Raw genomic sequence first — 19,471 nt, 5'->3', positions numbered from 1 at the left:
AAGGTTTTCAAGTCTGTTTTCCATGTCAGCTTCCCAGCTGATGCTCCATCAGGGAAAACTCTTATATGTGGGGAGAGGTTTCTCCTGGCCTGGGTTTTCCTGAGATTTGTTCTCTCATGTTTTGTTTTGTGCTCAGTCACACCATTCCAACACTGGAATGGGTTGCTCAGAGAAGCTGTGGCTGCCCCATCCCTGGAAATGTCCAAGGACAGGATGGATGGGGTTTGGATCAGCCTGGGACAGTGGGAGGTGTCCCTGCCCCTGACAGGGAGTGAAATGTGTTGATCTTAAAGGTCCCTTCCAACACAAACCATTTCATGGTTCTTCTTGGAGGAGCGTTGGGCAAACTGCTTTGAATGGTGAAAGTTTGAAATCTCATCATGTTCCAACAGGTTTTGGAAAAATCTAAACCTCTGCAGGGCTGAAGTAGCTCAGCTGGGAGAGCGTTAGACTGAAGATCTAAAGGTCCCTGGTTCAATCCCGGGCTTCAGCAGACTTTTCCTGCCCTTTTGTGTGCCCAGGGCCGGGCTCTGCACTGCAGGAGACACCTGGACATCCAGGACAGAGTCCAGCCCAGGGCCAGAGGGACTGGGAGGCGCTGGAGGGGACAGGAGCATCTCAGCTCTGGGGAAAGGAGGAGAAGCTGGGCCCAGTGCCCTTGAGAGAGTGTGGAGTTCCCCTTCTGGGACATATTCCCAACTGGAGGTGGCGCTGGGCAAGGGGCTGTAGGTCCTGCTTCAGCAGGGCTTTGGAGCAGGAACCTCCATGAGGTCCCTTTGGACCTCAACCAGTCTGAGCCTGTGAAAGAGGGACAGGGTTTTACAATTCAAGTTTTTTTGCAAAAATCGTGATATAAAGGGATTTTTGTTCCTTCCACTGCCTGTTCCCAGTCCTGTGGCATGGACTGCCCTGTAAATTGTGGGTAATGTCGAGCCACTGATGTGGGGGGGCTGCTAAGTCTGGAGTGAGTCCAGAGGAAACCACGAAGATTATTAGAGAGAGAGAGCTCCTCTGTTATGAGGAAAGGCTGGGTTTGTTCAGCCTAGAGAAGAGACAGCTCCAGAGAGACCTCAGAGCCCCATCCAGTTCCTAAAGAGGATCCAGGAGAGCTGGAGAGGGCTTTGGAAAAGGGCCTGGAGTGTCAAGACAAGGAGGAATGGCTCCAAACTGACAGAGGGCAGCATTAAATGGAATATTAGGAAAAACTTCTTCCCTATGAGGGTGGTGAGGCCCTGTCCCAGGTTTCCCAGAGAAGCTGTGGCTGCCCCTGAATCTCTGGAAGTGTCCAAGGCCAGGCTGGACAAAGCTGGGAGCACCCTGTGATAGTGGAAGGTGTCCCTGCCCATGGTGGGGGTGTTGGAACTCACTGATCTTGAAGGCTCCTTCCAAGCCAAACCATTCCATGATTTTATGATCCTTTGAGGACAATCACTGGTGCCTGACCACCACTGCCAGGCAGCATTCCCGGCTTTGAGCAGCACCAGCCACAGCTGCAGAGTCATCATTACCAGCAGAGCTCAGATCCTTGCTGGAGTTAATGATCTGAGTCTGCTTAATCAAAGGCTCCTCCCCCTTGCCAGAGATGTTAATCCCTTCTCCAGCCATAGAGTTGCACAGGGGCTCTGTGAGCTCACTTCTTGATATTTTCTGTCAGTGAGGCACTGAAGAAGGGACTGCATCCTCCTCCCTTCAGTGTTGCCCTCTCCCCAGGACAGAAGGAACAATGCTTTGACATCACGTTACATAATTTTCTTCTTATGAGTCCTTGCAAACATCTTTATGGCAGGAAAAAAAAAAAAAATGAAAGGATCTTGGAAATAACTTTTGAACTTCAGAGAAAAGGCAAAAGAGAAAGCCTGGCTGAGACAGATTAAAACTCATGATTCATCAAGGGTAGAGAGGAGATGCAACCTGAGAAAGACCTGCTCTACACCCTGTAACACATCTCTGAAAAATAAAGGTGGCAGAGATGCGGTGGTGAGTGATACTGTCATGGAAAAATAGGTGTGAGTGTTGGGCAGACAACACAGGGAGTACAACAATCCCTGGAGACCAGGAGAGGCTGGGCAGCTCATTCCTACCCACTCTCATGGTTATCCATGATTTGGAGTGGCTGCAGGGGGCTGCCAGGTGGGAACTTTTGAGGTATTTGAGATATTGTCCCTTCTTTTGCAGAGCCACAGTGTGGATCCAGATGGATCCGAGAGTAGGTGCTGCAGTGCAGAGAACTTGTCTTGTCCTTCATTTGCAAAATCTGCAACTAAGAAAACCCCCAGAGTCCTGGTCTCTCCTGTAGCAGCCCCTCATTCCATTTTAGTTCCTGCTTGGCTCTCCATAATCCCAAAATCTGGGATCATTTCCTCTCCAGACAAACTGAGCGCCAAGAAGGACAAAAACGCTTCAGGAGCTTCAGGGATTGCTGAGATTGGATTTAAGCAGGAAATAAAACAAATTTCCCAGGGCAATCTCCTGCTTGTGGCCCGGATGCCTGGGAAGAGGGAATGGATTGACGGAGGAATGGTCGTAAAGCAGCAGAAAAGAGGGACTGACGTCAGAGCTCCTCATTTCCATTTCTACGTCACCTAGCAACACTCCAGCTAAGGACTGAGCTTCCGAGACGTGGAGTTCCTGGGAATTTTCCCATTAGGTGGCACCACTGGCCTTGGGAAGGCTTTCATCTACTCTGGCTCATCCAGCCAGACACACCTAGATCCAAATGCGTTGATCTCTCCGTCCCAAAAATTCAGAAACAGCTGAAATCTCCACAGATTTGTGAAGATCTAAAAGTGCTGTAGACCCAAATGTGTTGATCTCCCTCCCAAAAATTCAGAAACATATGAAAATGGATCAGATTTGTGAAGACCTAAAAGTGCTGTGGGTTATTTGCTGTAATTAATTTGGAGAAAATTTTTTATAGGATCCAGCCCATTTTTAATACAGATCCTGGAAAACTCCATAGAGAGACAAAACCTGACTGCTCTTGGCATGAATTAAATGATCCTGAAGGTCCTTTCCAAGCCCCCAAAATTTCTATGATTGGGTCAATTGTAGAGATTTGCCTTTTTGGCCTCAGAGAAGTAGGTGAGATGAATCCCACCCCAGGAACCTTTTCAAATTTGCTGTATTTTACAGAACAAAATGTCATGCCAGATCTTCTCTTGTGGTTTTCACTCCCTGTCACATGGATGTGCCCACCTGGCCTTCCAGGAATTTGGAAATCATCACTGCTGGTAGTGCCAAACAGCTCACAACTCCTCAGGGAAGAAAAAAACAGAACTATTTCACAGAATTAGAGGCTCTGATGTTTTAAAATAGGCAGTGGTCTGTTTTGATTTGCTTTCAAAGACAGAATCTTTGAAGAAAAATTAAGCCTGGAGCAAGTCCACACTCCAGACATTAAAAACTCTTCAAAGCAAAGCTTTACATGTGAGTAAACACTTAGGATAGACTCCAAAATAATCAGCAAAGAAATCATCTGGCTGTGCAATTCTCACTTTCCTTCAGCATCCAAGTGTGGAAAAAAATACCAAGAAGAGTGTTCTGTTCCTGAAATCTGATCCAAGATGTACTTGTAAGATCCACAGTCACTGAGCTCAAGAAACTGCTCCTTTAAAAACCTTCTGCAGATAAAAATAACCTGCTCTGAGCACACAACCTTGGTTTGGGGATGACCTTGCAGAGGGCGCACTGCAAGAGTTTTTCCTCATCCTCTTTCATGGACAACAGGAAAAACTCACTGGGGTCAATGCCCAGCTTCCTTCTTCTTACAGATGCTGAGGTCCTGGTGGAGATGAGGGAGACACAACAAGGGTGGCTCACTCCCACTTCAGGGCTGAGGCCTCATTACCCTCCCGTGGCTCCAATTAATGCCTGGACAGCACTGTAAATCCCTCTCATATCAGCAGCTCTACCAGACACACAATGGAATTGGTTTTGGGAATTTTTTTGGGGTTATGCTCTCTGTTGGCCGTGGTCTTTAGCTACACCCTGGGTTTGTTATGTTATTTTTGCACCTTTTTTTTTTTTTTTTTTTTTTTGTAACACAGAGCTTTCAGAAGCTGGATCTGGAATGTTTTAGGTCACATAGAGGAGACAATTTGTAAGTCAAGAAGCAGAAATTCTGTAGCTCACCTGTCCAAAAATTCTCCACCTATCAAGCACAAAGATGCTGAGACCCTCAGCCACCCATGACCAGTTCCTCAGTGAGCATGGGTGGGATCACCACTGAGATCCAGCGCTAGAAGTGTTTTTGGAGAAAGAAAACCCACTTGGGGAATGATCCTGATGCCTGGATATTTCAAAAGATTCTGTAGCCTAGTTTGGGAGCGCGAGATATCAGGAACTGTTATCTAATAAATGTCAGTGAGGAAATATCAGCTGCTGTCAAGCTGAACATTCAAACCCAGATTAAATATATTTCTAACACCTTTCACTACCAGATTTTTAACAGACATGGAAAACTTGCTGTGCGTTCCACATATGTATTTTGGGAAGATGTGAATTTGAAGCTGGTGAAAGATGGGAGATTGTCCTGGGAGCGAATAATTTGCAGGATAAGTTGGTGGGCTGGGCAAACATCTCCCATATCACTGCATGAAGATGCCTGGCTGACATTCCTTAGGTGGAGAGAGACAGATTGATGTGAAAAGATTAGCCAGACTCCATGGATAATTCCAGATCCTTCCGTGGGATCTGTGAAAAGGTGTCAGGAAATTCTGTTCAATGCTACTGCTCCTGGCTGGTTCCCAGAACAGGGCTGCTGTTTAATTCCAGATTTAGCTGTGTTTTATCACAGAATGCTGTAATGTTTCAAGTTGGGAAGGGCCTTAAAGATCATCTCTTTCCAATCCTGTGGCATGGGCAGGGACACTTTCCACCATTCCAGGTTTCTCCAAGCCCCATCCAACCTGGCCTTGAACACTTCCATGAGTTTTGAGCCATTAATTCTGATCTCAGTCTGTCTCTATCCTGTTCCCTGAAACAATTCTTTGATTCACAACATAAAGTCAACCAAAGGCTGCCTGAAAAGGCTGAAATCTCATCATATTCCAACAGGTTTTGGGAAAATCTGGGCCTCAGTAGGGCTGAAGTAGCTCAGCTGGGAGAGTGTTAGACTGAAGATCTAAAGGTCCCTGGTTCAATCCCGGGCTTCAGCAGGCTTTTCCTGCACTTTTGTGTGCCCAGGGCTGGGTTCTGCACTGCAGGAGACACCTGGACATCCAGGACAGATCCAGCCCAGGGCCAGGAAGGTGATCACAGAATCATGGAATGGGTCAGGCTGGAAGGGATCACAGTGGCGTCATCTGGTGCCACCTCCCTGCTCCAGCAGGGCCATCCCAGAGCACAGGGCACAGGATTAGATCCAGAGGTTCTGGAATATCTCCCATGAGGGAGACTCCCGGCCCTCTCTTCTCTCTGCTCAGGGCTTGGTCACTGCCCAGGGAAGTTCTGCCTCCTGTCCAGGTGGAATTCCCGGGGATCAGTTCCTGCCTGCTCCTCTTGTGCCATTTCTGGGCCCCTCAGAGCAGAGCCTGGTCCATGCTCTGAGCCCTCCCTGCAGACAGGGACAGACAGGAATGAGGTCCCCTCTCAGCTGTGTCTCCTCTCGAGGCTGAACAGCTCCAGCTGAACATAATGAAAAGACTGGAGCCTCTTTTTTATCATGAGAGGATAAGAGGGATTGGTTACCCTGAGAGGTTGTGGAGTTTCCATTCTGAGAAATTTTAAAATGCCACCTAGCTGTGGCATTTCCCTGGGTGACTGGCTCTGGGCGGCCCTGCTGGAGCAGAGGGTTGCACTAGAAGATGTCCAGAAATCTCTTCCAACTCTTCAGCAAGTAGAGGACAAAGACAATTTTTTATGTGTAGGGCAGGGAAAAACCAGGCCAAGGTCATCCTCAGGTTTTTCCATCAGCAGTGTCCGCCTGGCCAATCTGCACAATCATCCTGGCTGACCAACCAGCCAACAAAGAGCTGGGACCAAGATTAGGGTGTCAGAAGAACCTGACCTACAAATGAATAAAACCAAATTTAAACACTCCTAAAACACTCCTTAAAATATTATCAAGGTAGAGTTCTCCTCTTTTCATTTTTCTTTTTCTTTTTTTTTTTCCCCATTTATTTTGAGTCAAACTAATAGCTCTAATAGCACATAGAGACTCCTTCAAATTGAACTGCTCACCCTCTCTGAAATCCCGGTGCCTGTCATCTGCTGCAGGATCTGCAGCGCGACGTCACACCCAGAGCCCCCAAATAAACTTCCGCTCCCGTTTCAGGCACCATCTGTGTCCCATTTCTGCAGTGCCTGGCAGAGATTGCTTCCCTTCTATGGAATGTTCCTTTCCCCTTGCCTGAGCTGCAGACTTCGGAGGTGGGGAAGTTGGCGGGTGGAACGGATCCCAGCTCCGTGCGCTGCGCTGTCTGTCCTTGGGTGCTGGGGTGATTTTGGTGCTTGTCCTCGGTCAGACGGCCTCAAACCAGGCTCCAGGGCAACACAAAGAAGAGGTGAAGACAACATTTGGTCATCTGGCTGCAGGAAATGGGAGAGGCTTCACTGGGGTGTTAATGAGGGTAGGAGTGGTGAGGTGAGGAAGAGCCAAATTTGGGATAATCATGGAGTGGTCCAAATGCACTGGAACATGGAACTGCTCTGGGTCACAGAGTCACAGAACCACAGGATCACAGAACTACAGAGCCACAGAATAACCTGAGTTGGAACAGACCCCCAAGGATCATCCTGTCCAACTCCTGGCCCTGCACAGGACACCCCAACAATCCCACCATGTGCCCAAGAGTGTTGCCCAAGCAGTCCTAGAGCTCTGTCAGGCTTGGTGCTGTGACCACTGCCCTGGGAAGCTGTTCCAGTACCCAGCCACCCTCTGGGGGAAGAACTTTTTCCTGAAATCCAACCTAAACCTCCCCTGACAAAACTTCAGACCATTTCCTCTTGTCCTGTCACTGTCACAACAGAGCAGAGATCAGTGTCTACCCCTCCTCTTCCTCTCAGGAGGAAGTTTTAGACTGTGATGAGGTCTCCCCTCATTCTCCTCTTGTCCAGCTGAACAAACCAAGTGTCCTCAGCTGCTCCTCAATGGGCTTCCCCAGGATGGAGTTCACAATCTTGTCTTCCTCTTATGGAAATAAATTGAACTTTAATGCATAATTCAGGCAGCTGCAACCCAAACAGCTCATGAAGAGCCTTGCCTTAGGCTCCCCTCCAAACCAACTGAATCTCTGCCAATCCCTGTGCCTCAGTTTCCCTCTCTGCAGTGCTGACACTTCCCTTCCTTTCCCGAAGAATGGGAAGAGCCAACTTGCAGATGAAAGTACTCTGTGTTCCCAGCTTGTTTTCTTGTGTTATCCCAGCACGTGTCCCCAGGGATGATGCTGGATTACTCATACACCTCTCGAGTCCTCTGCTTCTCTAATTCCTTTTATTTGCAAGAATTAGGAACAGTCATGCTATCCAGGAAAACACAGCCCTCACAATGCCAGCACCGGCGTCACGGAGCTGTGCTTGGCATGCTGTTCCGGAGAAACTCCTGGGACTTTCAGGTGGATTCACCTCCAAGTGGGGCGGAAATGGGGAGGAGGGAATGATTAGCAAGGAGAGGACAGATCGTCTCAGAACACTGCAAGATGAGGTAAATAATTAGGAAGCCACGTGGGAAAGCAGGTGATTCAGAATCCTGGGTCACCCTTGATACAGAACATTTAAAATGGCCAGGAAAGACTTTGGGATTCATCTGGAAAGGGAGAGGCTGCTGGAGATGAGAAAAACTTGGAATATTTTGCCTATCATGGCAAAGGTTAGCCAGGTTGAGTGTTAATGATGTGGATCTGGAGGTTGTAAGGATGAGGAATTTGTGGTAGAGCCAGAGGTCAGCATTGTAAGGAAGAGGTTTGAACTGGTTAAGGAAGTGAAAATTACAAGGCTCATACCAGTCAATACTAGGGCAGCTCTCAATGAGCTCTTTCTTGTCCTCCAGAAAGACCAACAGATGCCAGAAGAGGCTTGTAGGGACTTCTAGGAAAAGGGTTTTGCCATGTGGTTGCTGGGAACGACCTTCCCATTCCTAATGTTCGTTTTGCTGCACAACCCTCTCTGTTGCTACTGTTGCTGATCCCTCTGAGGATGCTCAAGTCTCATTAAACACAAAAAAGTGGATGAAGAAGATGTGATGAATCAAATCCTTCTCTTCCCTGTTCTCCTTCACTACTAGTGTGAATTTTTTGGTTTTTTTTTTTTTTTTTGTTTTTTTTTTTTGTTTTTTTTTTTTTTGTGAAAAGCTGAGCCACAAAATTCAGAGGTTTAACCTACTTTTGAAATTGTATTACCCTTTGATTTTGAGGTGGTAGCCCCAAACTGACATGGGGAGCTATGGTTCAATCTTCATTTTGGTTTTCCCAGCTGCCAAAACTGGTGTTCAGACATCTGTTGCCTTGGTGCTGCCATGTTTGATAACCCTAGTTATTAAATCGATAATCCTGGTTGTGAAGATTTTGTCTAAAAGTGTTAAAACACTTTTTTGATCATTTTGATAACTTTTGGTTGATAGGTTCTGCTTCTGGTTGTGGCACATTTTGGCAAGAGAAGTGGTCATCACACAGAAGCAAGGAGAAGAAAAAGACACTCCAAAAAATAAATTTCCAGCAATTTTAATTGATTGAAAGCCCTCTTTGTTTCATTCCTGTATTCACATGGAGACCCCCATTCCCTCAAATCCCACTTATAAATGGGCTCACCGGAAAGTTTCATCATTAGAAAGTTTTAATCATTATTAAATCATTATGTCAGGAATAGTGTGGCCAGCAGGACCAGGGCAGTGATCATCCCCCTGTACCTGGCACCTCAAATCCTGGGTTCAGTTCTGGGTCCTTCATGGTAAGAAAGACATTGAGGGGGTGGAGAGTGTCCAGGGAAGGGAATGGAGCTGGGGAAGGGTCTGGAGCACCAGGAGCAGCTGAGGGAGCTGGGGAGGCCCAGCCTGGAGAAAAGGAGGCTCAGGGGGGACCTTCTTTCCACAATCCCTGGGATAGGAGGATGGAGGCAGGTGGGGATTGGTCTCTTCTCCTAAGAAAGGAGGAATGGGATAAGGGATAACAACCTCAGGTTGCATCAGGGGAAGAATTATGTTGGATATTAGGAAAAATTTCTCCGTAAGGGTTGTCAGGCGCTGGCACAGGCAGGCCCAGGACAGTGGTGGAGTCTCCATCCTTGAAGGTATTTAAAAGCTGTGAGTGTGTGGCACTTGGGGACATGGTTTAGTGGTGACCTTGGCAGTGCTGCAGTGATGGTTTGACTCAGTGATCCTAGAGGTCTTTTCCAATCTAAATAATTCCATGATTTGAAGCACCCAGTTTCATAAAAAACCATGGCAAAGAGGGAAAAACAAATCAGTAATCTCATTTTTCAGCCTATCCCAACTGTTCTTCTCCTATTCCCTACAGCAATAAAATTCCTGGGAAAGATGGACATGGGAAGGATCTGGTGTTTCCTGGGATGACGGCAGAACCCTTCAAACCCAGCAGAACCCTTCAAAGAAGGAGTGGGAATAACTCGTAACACATTCCAGAGCCCTGCCCTGCTCTGTCTGTGCCTCCCGCCCACCTGCCAGGGGGAGTGGGGAGGGAAAAGTTCACCTGGAGGGGAAAACAAGCAGTCCCTGGAGGAGGTGAGAGAGGAGGATCCTGTGAAATGCCACAGTTTCATTCTCAGAGCTTTCTGGATTGAACCTTATCTAGGGGCACGAAAGGTGGGCAGGTGAGAGGGACAAAGGGTTCAAAGAGGTGTCCTAACATCTTTATCAATGTAGTCCACAAAGTTTGGCTCGTTTGGATTAAGGAATCTCTTGCATATTCCTCTGGAAGTCTCTCTCTCACATTTTCAAACACTGTTTAATTTGCTGCAGTGTGTGAGACCGACTTTTAACAATTTATCTTGACAGCTGCCAGCCCTGGAATGGGACAAATTCCTCAGTGCTGCTGGAGGATTGACACAGATTTATCTGTGCTGCAGATGGCTGTAGGCACACTTGCAGGTGTTTGTGGGGATTTGGCTCCTTCTCCTGACATCTTCCATCTAATTTCTCTCTTTTTTTTTTTTTTTTTTAATAGTTTATATATTCCATCTCCTCCAAGAGAAGATGTTTGACCCATGTGGGAAGTCATGGCTCAGCTGAGGCTCTCAAAGTTCACTCTGGCTCCTGATTAATACAATCACAGAATCAGAGTTTGGGTTAGAAAACACCTTAAAGATTATCCAGTTCCAACACTCCACGGGCAGGGGCAACTTCTACTTGACCAGGTCACTCAGAACCCCAGCTAGTCCCTTGGGTTCTCCATCAGCCCATGCACAAGCTGATAAACCATATTTCTGGACATATTTTCTCTTGCTGTCAGGTTCTGCCCCTCTGAAAAATCATCTTTAGGAAGGTCCTTGCATCAAGCTCCAACATCTTGTGTCACTGTGTTTCCAAAGTAGGAACCTTTACAGAAAAAATATTTTCTATATTATTTCTATTTTCTACATTATTTCTGTTTTTTATATTGCCCTTTCTAAGCCAGACACTGAGATTCATTCACTGAAGGGTTGGAATTGATCCTTGTGAGTCCCTTCCAACTCAAAATATTCTGTGATTTTGTGAAATATCCAGAGCTCTCCAAGGCTTGGACATTTTGCTGGATGTCCACAGGCCATTCATAAACTTGGGCAGAGTTTCTGGGCAGGTCCCTCACCTTTACCCCAAAATTATCAGGCAGCTGAGAGGTGTTATTCTATTTTTTAGGGAAATCTGACCGCCTCTCCAAACCCTGGGCTAACAGGTTTTCAGGTTTTTCCTCAGAGAAGAACTAAAATTGCAAAGATACTGAGTTTTTTATCTCCTGTCTATATTGAGAGGCTGGAAAGAAAAAAAAAAAAAAAAAAAAAAGAAAAAGAAAAGCAGCTCAACTTAGAAACTTCATCTCCAAGTTTCAAGTTAGAGGTGATGATCTGAGACCTTAAGAGCTAAAAATCCTTGTGCTGAAAAAAAAACGTGCCCTCAGTGCATTTTCAAGACTTCTACTCCTGATTTTATGTACATCTGCTCTTGGTTTTTATTTAAAGGATTGGCTGCAAGAGTAGGGAGCTTGCAGGGCAAATCTGGAGCCGAGGCAAAGTCTGAACTCCACTTTTGGAAGCTTTTAGATGGCTGCAAACCTCAGCACATCCCTCAGCACATCCATTGCCACCCTTCAGGGTCTTTAATGACTTCCAAACCAGCAGTTTGGTGAAGCTCAGCCCAAGGAACAAAAAAAGCTGCTGCCGTTTTCTATGCAGATTTTATGGTTTATCCAAAGCCCATTTCACTTCTCCTCCTCCTCCTCCTTAAAATTCTCCTTCTCTTGCTCGCCCTGTGGAGGTGCCAAAGCCTCCTCCATCAATTTGTGAGAACTTCTGCTTGAAAACTGGAGCAGAGCATCACCCACGGAACCAGGCTGGCATGAAAATACCGGAGGCAGAGGCTCTGATGAGAAATGACTCGAGGAGTTTCCCCATGTCAGGGGGAAAGAAATGGGAAAGTGGAATCAGCTCCACCAAATTTCCTGGGGGATGGGACACCTGTCCAGCATCTTCTGACCCTGGACAGGGATATAGCTCATTTTTTAATTTCCTCCTGCTGTCTTTTAATTCATAATTTTATCTTTTTCCTGCTTGTCTGGGACTTGAAGTGTACCCAAATCTGCTATATTTTTCCCTCCATGGAAAAAAAATACCAGTTCAGCAGGTCAGGCTTTCTCCTGAACATTTCCAATTGCTTGGAATGAGGGATTAGAAGGCAGATTTGAATTCCCAAAGCAAAAGAGAAGTTTCCAACCCATGTGGATAAGTCAAGAAGGTTAAAAAGCCGATCTAAGGGTAGTTTAAAGCCTTACATAATGTAGAGTAACTAAAATCACTTCTCTACTGGATCCTCATATTTTTTACATAAAATACTTTCCTGAATTTGCCAAGTTTTGCCAAGGATGTTTTCAGTGCTGTAGATACTTACTAGGAACCAAACTGAAATCCACCCACCTTTCTGCATGGAATTTCAAACTCTTCCCAAGCTGTCACCTCCTGGATGCTCCTAGAAGCTGCCAGAAGAGTTTTTACTCCTGTCCCAGCCTGAATCCCACCCTGGGCAGGGGAATAAAAAAAATATCCATATCAAATAAGCGACAGCAGGAAGCTCCACAATCCTGTTTCTCTCTGCTTTTCTGAGCACAATTTGCATATTTAAATAGGCTACTTCCCCTTGGAATGAGCAGTGCTTCATGTTCTCTCCTTTTCTTCCACTTGCAGCCCACAGTCACAAATAAAATTAGGGTTTGCAATTCAAAACTAAGAGAAAGGAGAACCCAAAACCGCAAAAGTTAACAGCCCCATTAACGACCTCAATTGTTTTTAATTAATCAGCCCCACATGGTAAAGCCAAGACTCTTTAAAGGTATTTTGACTGTCTGTTTACTTTAGTAGCCGTGAGGAGCTAAGCTGGGTCCAAAAAGTATTGTTCTATTCCCCAGTTTTAGTGTTTGGTATTCAAGCAAGACCTGGACAGTTGCTGCCTTTGAATGTTCGTCTTTTCTGGTTTTGGGGTGTTTTTCAGTTTTGGTGTTTTCTCCCCACGGCACATAATTCACACCTCATTTAAAACACAGTTTAGACAGTCACAGAAATCCTAACTCAAATTTTTCTGGGGTTTTGTTGGATGACCTGAGTGAAAGAACCATTCTGAGGCCCACGTAGAATAAATCATAGAATCCTGGAATAGTTCGGGTCGGATGGAACCTCAAAGATCATCCAGTTCCACCTCCACTGGAGGAGGAGGACCTCGCCTTCCACTATCCCAGGTTGCTCCAAGCTTTGTCCAGCTTCCAGGGATCCAGGGGCAGCCACAGCTTCTTTCGGAAACCTGTGCCAGGGCCTCACCACCACCACAGAGAATAATTTCTTCCCAATATCCAATCTATCCGGTCCCTCTGTCAATTTAAACCAATTCCCCCTATGTCCTGTCCCTCCATCCCTTGTCCCAAGTCCCTCTCCAGCCCCCCTGGAGCCCCTTTAAGCACTGGAAGGAGCTCTAAGCTCTCCCTGGAGCCTTCTCTTCTCCAGGCTGGACAATCCCAGCTCTCCCAGCCTGGCTCCAGTGCAGAGAAAGATCACATTTGCTCTGTGTAAGTCACCTGCAACATCATCTTCACAGCTGGATGAAGACCCTGTGCTTTCCCAGAGATCCAGACAACTCCCACTGCTAAAGGCAGGCAGGGATGGATTTGCAGCTCTAAGCTCAGATTTTGGAAAAGCTGAGCTCTTAGGAGCAGCTGGACTCCCCTCTGGGTAGTGCAGAGTCAGCTCCTAGGTCATGGAATTCTTCTTGAGGTTCCCTCAGGCAAAACTTCTCCTCAGCAGTAAAACCCTTGGTATTCCCAGGATCCTTCCCGAGTAATTCAGAATATTTGGTGCCTCAGACCTTGACTCAGCCCTCAGCCTTGGGGGCCAACCTGAGCTGCTCAGAGAGGATGAGAGAGGGCAAAGCTGAGCTTAAGCTGCTGTCAGAGGGTCTGGGTGGCAGCTCCTGCCTCCCACTGCTGGATCCTTCTCCTGATGTGAGCAGGGGTGGGCTGCATCTCACAAAAGTGGGAATTTTCTCCCCTGTTCCCAGAACAGCTCTGAGAACTCCCTTAATGTCTTTGTGCCTGCAGCAGTAATCTCAGGATTATTGCTCCCAAGGCATGCAAATAATAATCCTTTCTTTTCCCTCATCTTGTAGCTGCCATGTAATTTAGAAAATTAATCTGCAGGGCTGGCAGTGTCTTTTTTTGTCTGCATGTGCTGCCTCTGTCACGGTGAGATCCCTCTGGCAGATCCCAGAGTGCTTTCCCAAGGATTCTGGAGAACTTTGCCCAGTTTTCTGAAACTGAGACATGGGTAAGGAAATTGTACTTTCCTCATGCCAGCCATTGGCAGAACGAGGGACAAAGCAGACATGCAATTAACCCATATATTAAAGTAGCTCTAACCAACCTGGCCTAGTGGAAGGTGCCCCTGACTGTGGCAGGGCAGCTGGAATTATGTGATATTTCCAGTCCCTTCCAACCCAAACCATTCTATGATTCTATGAAAAAGAAAGGAAAAGGAAAATCACTCTGTGGGAATGCAAACTGTCACAAAAACAATCAGCAAAATTCAAATGTCCTGGGTTCGTTCTTTTCTTTCTTTCTTTCTTTCTTTCTTTCTTTCTTTCTTTCTTTCTTTCTTTCTCTTTCTTTCTTTCTCTTTCTTTCTTTCTTTCTTTCTTTCTTTCTTTCTTTCTTTCTTTCTTTCTTTTTCTTTCTTTCTCTTTCTTTCTTTCTTTCTTTCTTTCTTTCTTTCTTTCTTTCTTTCTTTCTCTGTCTCTCTTTCTCTCTCTCTCCCTTTCTCTCTTTCTTTCTCTCTTTCTCTCTCTCTTTCTCTCTTTCTTCCTCTCTTTCTCTCTTTATTTCTTTCTCTTTGTCTCTTTCTCTTCTCTTTCTCTTTCTCTCTTTCTCTTTCTCTTTCTCTTTCTCTTTCTCTTTCTCTTTCTCTTTCTCTTTCTCTTTCTCTTTCTCTTTCTCTTTCTCTTTCTCTTTCTCTTTCTCTTTTTCTCTCTCTTTCTCTATCTCTCTTTCTTTCTTTCCCTTCCTTTCTGCAGTAAAATATTTTAACCTCCTGCTGAGGGTTTCCCATGTATTTATCTCTCTGGTCTTTCCTCTCACGCTTCTCATCAGCTCTGGAGCTGTGAGGTCAGGGCGGGTGTGTGAGGACCGATCCCTGCCGGAGCTCTTGGTAGCAAAGGTGGAGAGGGAAGTTCACGAGGATGCCGAGAAGCAAACCAGGACTGAAAGCATTAAGAGAAAGAAGCAGAAATCACCAGAATAAAAGGCAGAGAATCAGAGCTAGAGGGCACCGGCAGAGCTGTTTGTGGGGGAGAGCTGCGGGTTGGAGCAGGTACTCGGGGAAAGATGGATTTTGGGATCTGCCGTGCTCTGATTGATCGGTGTGGGGGCCCTGGAGGGGTCTGAGCGGGGGTGAGAGGAGGGAGCTGAGTGCGAGGGGGCTGCAGAAGGTGCTGGCAGGGCAGCCGCCCCCGCGCTCCTGCCGCCCACCGCGGTTATTCATCCCGCTCCTTCCCTCGCAGTATCCCCGGGAGCACGGGCAGGTTTTAACCCTTCTCTCAGCCAAATCCAGGGAAACTTGGCAACTTCTGGCATTGTGTTTCAGCCAGGAGGGGACTGAGTTGTCAGGAGAAGGAGGAGGGGAAAAAATACTTCTCTCATCTCCTCTCAGAGCTGCGTTGTGGTCTCTGGGATTTCTGGATTTCCCGAGTGCTGACACATCAGTGGGGATCTTTCTTTTGCCTTCACCTTCCCATAGTTGGGTCAGGTTTGAAACCGATTTCACAAGCTTATCACCCCCGTGTGCTGAGCTTGTGTTCGAGGCCAACAAGCCAGGATGTCACTGTCACCTCCACGGGCACAGAGGTGCCAGTTCTGGCTGGGCATCCCCTGGTGCTGGCTGGGAGCAGGGACCTGGTGAGGAGGGGGAACAGCTCCCCTGCACTAGGTGTTACAGTGGCCAAAGGAAATGGAACTGCTCTGCCCTGTTTGTTGAGACTAAACCCATCTGGCAGGGCTAAAATCTCTCCCTCTCTCTGCTCCAGCAGAAGTCACCGAATCACAGATTCACTGAATGATTTGGGTAAGGAGGGACCTTAAAACCCTGTGGTTCCAACCCCCTTCACCAACACTTTCCACGAGGCCAAGTTGTTCAAGTTGCTCATCCAGCTTGGCTAAAAATTTCCAGGGATGGGACAACCACAGCTTCTCTGGAAAACCTGTGCCAGAACCTCACCACCCTCACACGGAAGAATGTCTTCTCAATATCCCATCTAACCCTTCCTGCTTGCAGTGGGAAGCCATTCTCTGTGTTCTGTCTCCATCCCTTACCCCAAGTCCCTCTCCAGCTCTCCTGGAGCCCCTTTAGGCTCTGGAAAGGGCTCGAAGATCTCCAAACCTTCTCTTATCCAGTCTGAATAATCACATCTCTCAGCATTTCTTCAAAAATAGACCTATTAAATCCAAACCACTTCCTTGGAATTGTTCCTGGCTCCTGCTAGGCAGGGAACTGTGTCTGGGCATTGTCTGGGAGCACACAGATTGTCATATTTAGGCCATTCTGGTCACCATCAGGTCAGTGTCTCCGGTATGGGATTTGCCTCTCTCCTCCGGGCTCAGGTCTGCCTTTCTCCAGGGGATTACTGAGGGCAGAGACCCTCAGCACAGCCACAGTGTGTGAACTGTTCTTAAACCTGAGGGCAATATTTGGGATGTTCATAACACCTGAGCTCTGCTTTCATAACAAAACGAGGCCCAAGACATGCACAAAATCTGATATAATTAAATCCCACACATGGACCTTGCAGGGAGTTCTGACCTACTTTGATCCAATCTGGGGACCAGGAGGCTCCTGCCTGATTCAGATCCAGGCAAAGACAGCTGGAGTAAAGGCTAATTTCCAGCTGGTGCATCCCTGAGCCAGATGATCCTGCCTGAGGGCATCAGGTCTGCAGAGGTCCAGCCTGGGTGAGCTGCTGCTGCATTTGTGGTGCTGTGTTTGTGGTGTTGTATTTGAGGTGTTGTGTTTGTGGTGTTGCATTTGTGGTGCTGTATTTGAGGTGTTGTATTTGGCTGGTGGCTGTTGGCAGAGATATTTGCCCAGCAGGACCCCTGTTGTCTCTTCAAGGCTTAAGCAGGTGATGATGGTTTTGGTTTATACACAAGTTATTTTAAAGACATTCTGGTCAGGGAAGTATTTTCTGGAATTTCTGGATGTCAGACAGCCTGATGTCCATGACTTTTAGAGCACCACCAGAAGGAAAAGGGGAAAGAAGAGTCCCTGTCCTGCTATGAAGAAGAGACTGGATGAGCATTGGGGTTGATCTTGAGAAGGTCAAGGGTTTGCCGCTTCTCACTTTCTTTTTGGACAATTGGCATTTTGTGTCCTGTTTCTGGTGTTGGTCTGAAGGGCTCCATGGAACAGGAAAAAGAAAGGCAGAAAGGAGCAAACACAGAGCAGATCTACTCAGTTTGGTGGGGTGTCTGCACATTGAACACCATCATTTGACAAGGGTCAGGGTAAAAACATGAAACGGTCAGGAAAGAGTAGAAAACTTCATTAGAGAATCACAGAGTACCCTGAGATGGAAGAACCCACAAGGGTAAAATCACAGAACCATTCAGATTCCAGAAGATTTCCAAGACAGAGTCCAAGTTTTGACCCATCAACTAAGCAAGATGCCTGAGTGCTATGTCCAGTCATTTCCTGGACACTTCCAAGGATGCATCATTGATTCCAACTACTAGAACTCTGCTGAAGCCCAGGATTGAACCAAGGATGTTTGGATCTTCAGTCTAACACTCTCCCAGCTGAGCTACTTCAGCCCTGGTATGAGGATTTGTTTCCCTATAAACAACAGGTAAACACACTGGAACCCTTCAGCCTGAAAAACACAAATTTTAGGGAGAGGGGTTGCTTCAAGGTCAGTTGTGATTGATGCTAAAAATCACTTTCATGGATAAGGGGTTTTTCCTATTCCCCAAACTCAGTTTTGATTTCCTGCTTGGCCATACACCAAAGGTGGATCAACCTTTCTCCTTCTTCTCAGGGCAGTCCATGCCACAGGGCTGGGAACAGGCAGTGGAAGGAACAAAAATCCCTTTATATCATGATTTTTGCTAAAATACTTGAATTGTAAAGCCCTGTCCCTCTTTCACAAGCTCAGACTGACTGAGATACAAATATTCCCATATCCTGGAATTCCCAAATCCTGGAATTCCCAAATCCCAAAATTCCCAAATCCCAGAAATTGGGATCCCAAACATTCCTGGGAATTCCTAAATATTCCCAGAATTCCCCAATCCCAAAATTCCCAAATATTCCCAGAATTCCCAAATCCCAGAATTTCCTGTTCCAAATATTCCCAAAATTCCAAAATCTTGGAATTCCCAAATTCTGGAATTCCTGATCCCAAATATTCCCAAAATTCCCCAAATCCCAGAATTTCTGAATCCCAAAACTCCCCACTCCTGGAATTCCCCAGCCCAAAAACTCCTAAAATTCCCGAATCCTGGAATTACCAAATCCCAGAAATTTGGATCCCAAATATTTCTGTGAATCCCCAAATCCCGGAATTCCCCATCCCAAATATTCCCAAAATTCCCAAATCCCAGAATTCCTGATCCCAAATATTCCCAGGAATTTCAAAATCCCAGAATTTCCCCTCCAAAATATTCCCAAAAATTCCCAAATCCTGGAATTAATGACACGAAATATTCCCTGAAGCAGGACCTACAGCCCCTTGCCCAGCAGCACCTCCAGTTGGGAATATGTCCCAGAAGGGGAACTCCACACTCTCTCAAGGGCACTGGGCCCAGCTTCTCCTCCTTTCCCCAGAGCTGAGATGCTCCTGTCCCCTCCAGTGCCTCCCAGTCCTGCTGGCCCTGGGCTGGATCTGTCCTGGATGTCCAGGTGTCTCCTGCAGTGCAGAGCCCGGCCCTGGGCACACAGAATTTCAGGAAAAGTCTGCTGAAGCCCGGGATTGAACCAGGGACCTTTAGATCTTCAGTCTAATGCTCTCCCAGCTGAGCTACTTCAGCCCTGCTGAGGCTCAGCTTTTCCCAAAACCTGTTGGAACACGATGAGATTTCAGATTTCTGCCATTCAAACTGGCTCAGTGGATACTTGACTCTTTTTGATATATAAACACCTGGCTCAAACATCAACTATCAGACCCCAGAAAGGTCAACAATTATCAAAGGTCTTTAAATGAGAATGGCTGTGGTGGATAAACACCCAAGACTGGAATTATTCTTACAGCCACATCTGCAGTGGTAGCACCCAGACAAGCGGGTCTTCATTGAAACGTGGAATGATTTGGGATAGAAAGGATTTGAAAGGACCAGTTCTACCCCCTGCCATGGGCCTGGACACATTCTGCTAGACCAGGCTGCTCCAAGCCTTATCCATCCTGGCCTTAGACAGTTCCAGGGATGGAGCAGCCATCTCTGGGAAACCTGTGCCAGTGCCTCACCACCCTCACAGGGAAGAACTTCTTGCTAATATTCAGTCCAACCCTACTCTGTGTCAATTTAAAGCCATTCTTTGTTGTGGTGTTGTGAACCCCAGGGCGAGGTGAGAGATGAGGATTTGACTCCAAGTTCTCAGAAGGCTGATTTTATTATTTTATGATATTATATTAAAATAAAATTATATTCTAAAACTATGCTAAAGAAAGTATACATCAGAAGGCTAAAATAAAAATGAATAATAAAAACCTGTGATTGACCAGAGTCCTGACACAGCTGGATTGGGATTGGTCATTTAATTAAAACAATTCACATGCTAAATAAACAATTCTCCAACTCACATTCCA

At 46.5% G+C, this 19,471-nt stretch overlaps 4 non-coding genes across 4 annotated transcripts; 2 read left to right on the top strand and 2 right to left on the bottom strand.

Moving 5' to 3' along the window:
• Positions 1-420: 420 nt before the first annotated feature.
• Positions 421-493, top strand: TRNAF-GAA (transfer RNA phenylalanine (anticodon GAA)). Its single transcript has one exon. It is a non-coding gene; the product is annotated as a tRNA-Phe (tRNA).
• A 4,590-nt stretch (positions 494-5,083) lies between these two features.
• Positions 5,084-5,156, top strand: TRNAF-GAA (transfer RNA phenylalanine (anticodon GAA)). Its single transcript has one exon. It is a non-coding gene; the product is annotated as a tRNA-Phe (tRNA).
• Positions 5,157-17,407: 12,251 nt separating this feature from the next.
• On the bottom strand, positions 17,408-17,480 carry TRNAF-GAA (transfer RNA phenylalanine (anticodon GAA)). The gene has a single exon. It is a non-coding gene; the product is annotated as a tRNA-Phe (tRNA).
• Positions 17,481-18,622: 1,142 nt separating this feature from the next.
• Positions 18,623-18,695, bottom strand: TRNAF-GAA (transfer RNA phenylalanine (anticodon GAA)). The gene has a single exon. It is a non-coding gene; the product is annotated as a tRNA-Phe (tRNA).
• Positions 18,696-19,471: the final 776 nt, after the last annotated feature.

The sequence above is a fragment of the Haemorhous mexicanus genome, chromosome 1 (genome assembly GCF_027477595.1).
Source record: "Haemorhous mexicanus isolate bHaeMex1 chromosome 1, bHaeMex1.pri, whole genome shotgun sequence".
Classification (NCBI taxonomy): Eukaryota; Metazoa; Chordata; class Aves; order Passeriformes; family Fringillidae; genus Haemorhous; species Haemorhous mexicanus.
Note: the sequence above shows the minus strand (reverse complement) of the source record. Positions and strands in the feature narration are given on the sequence as shown.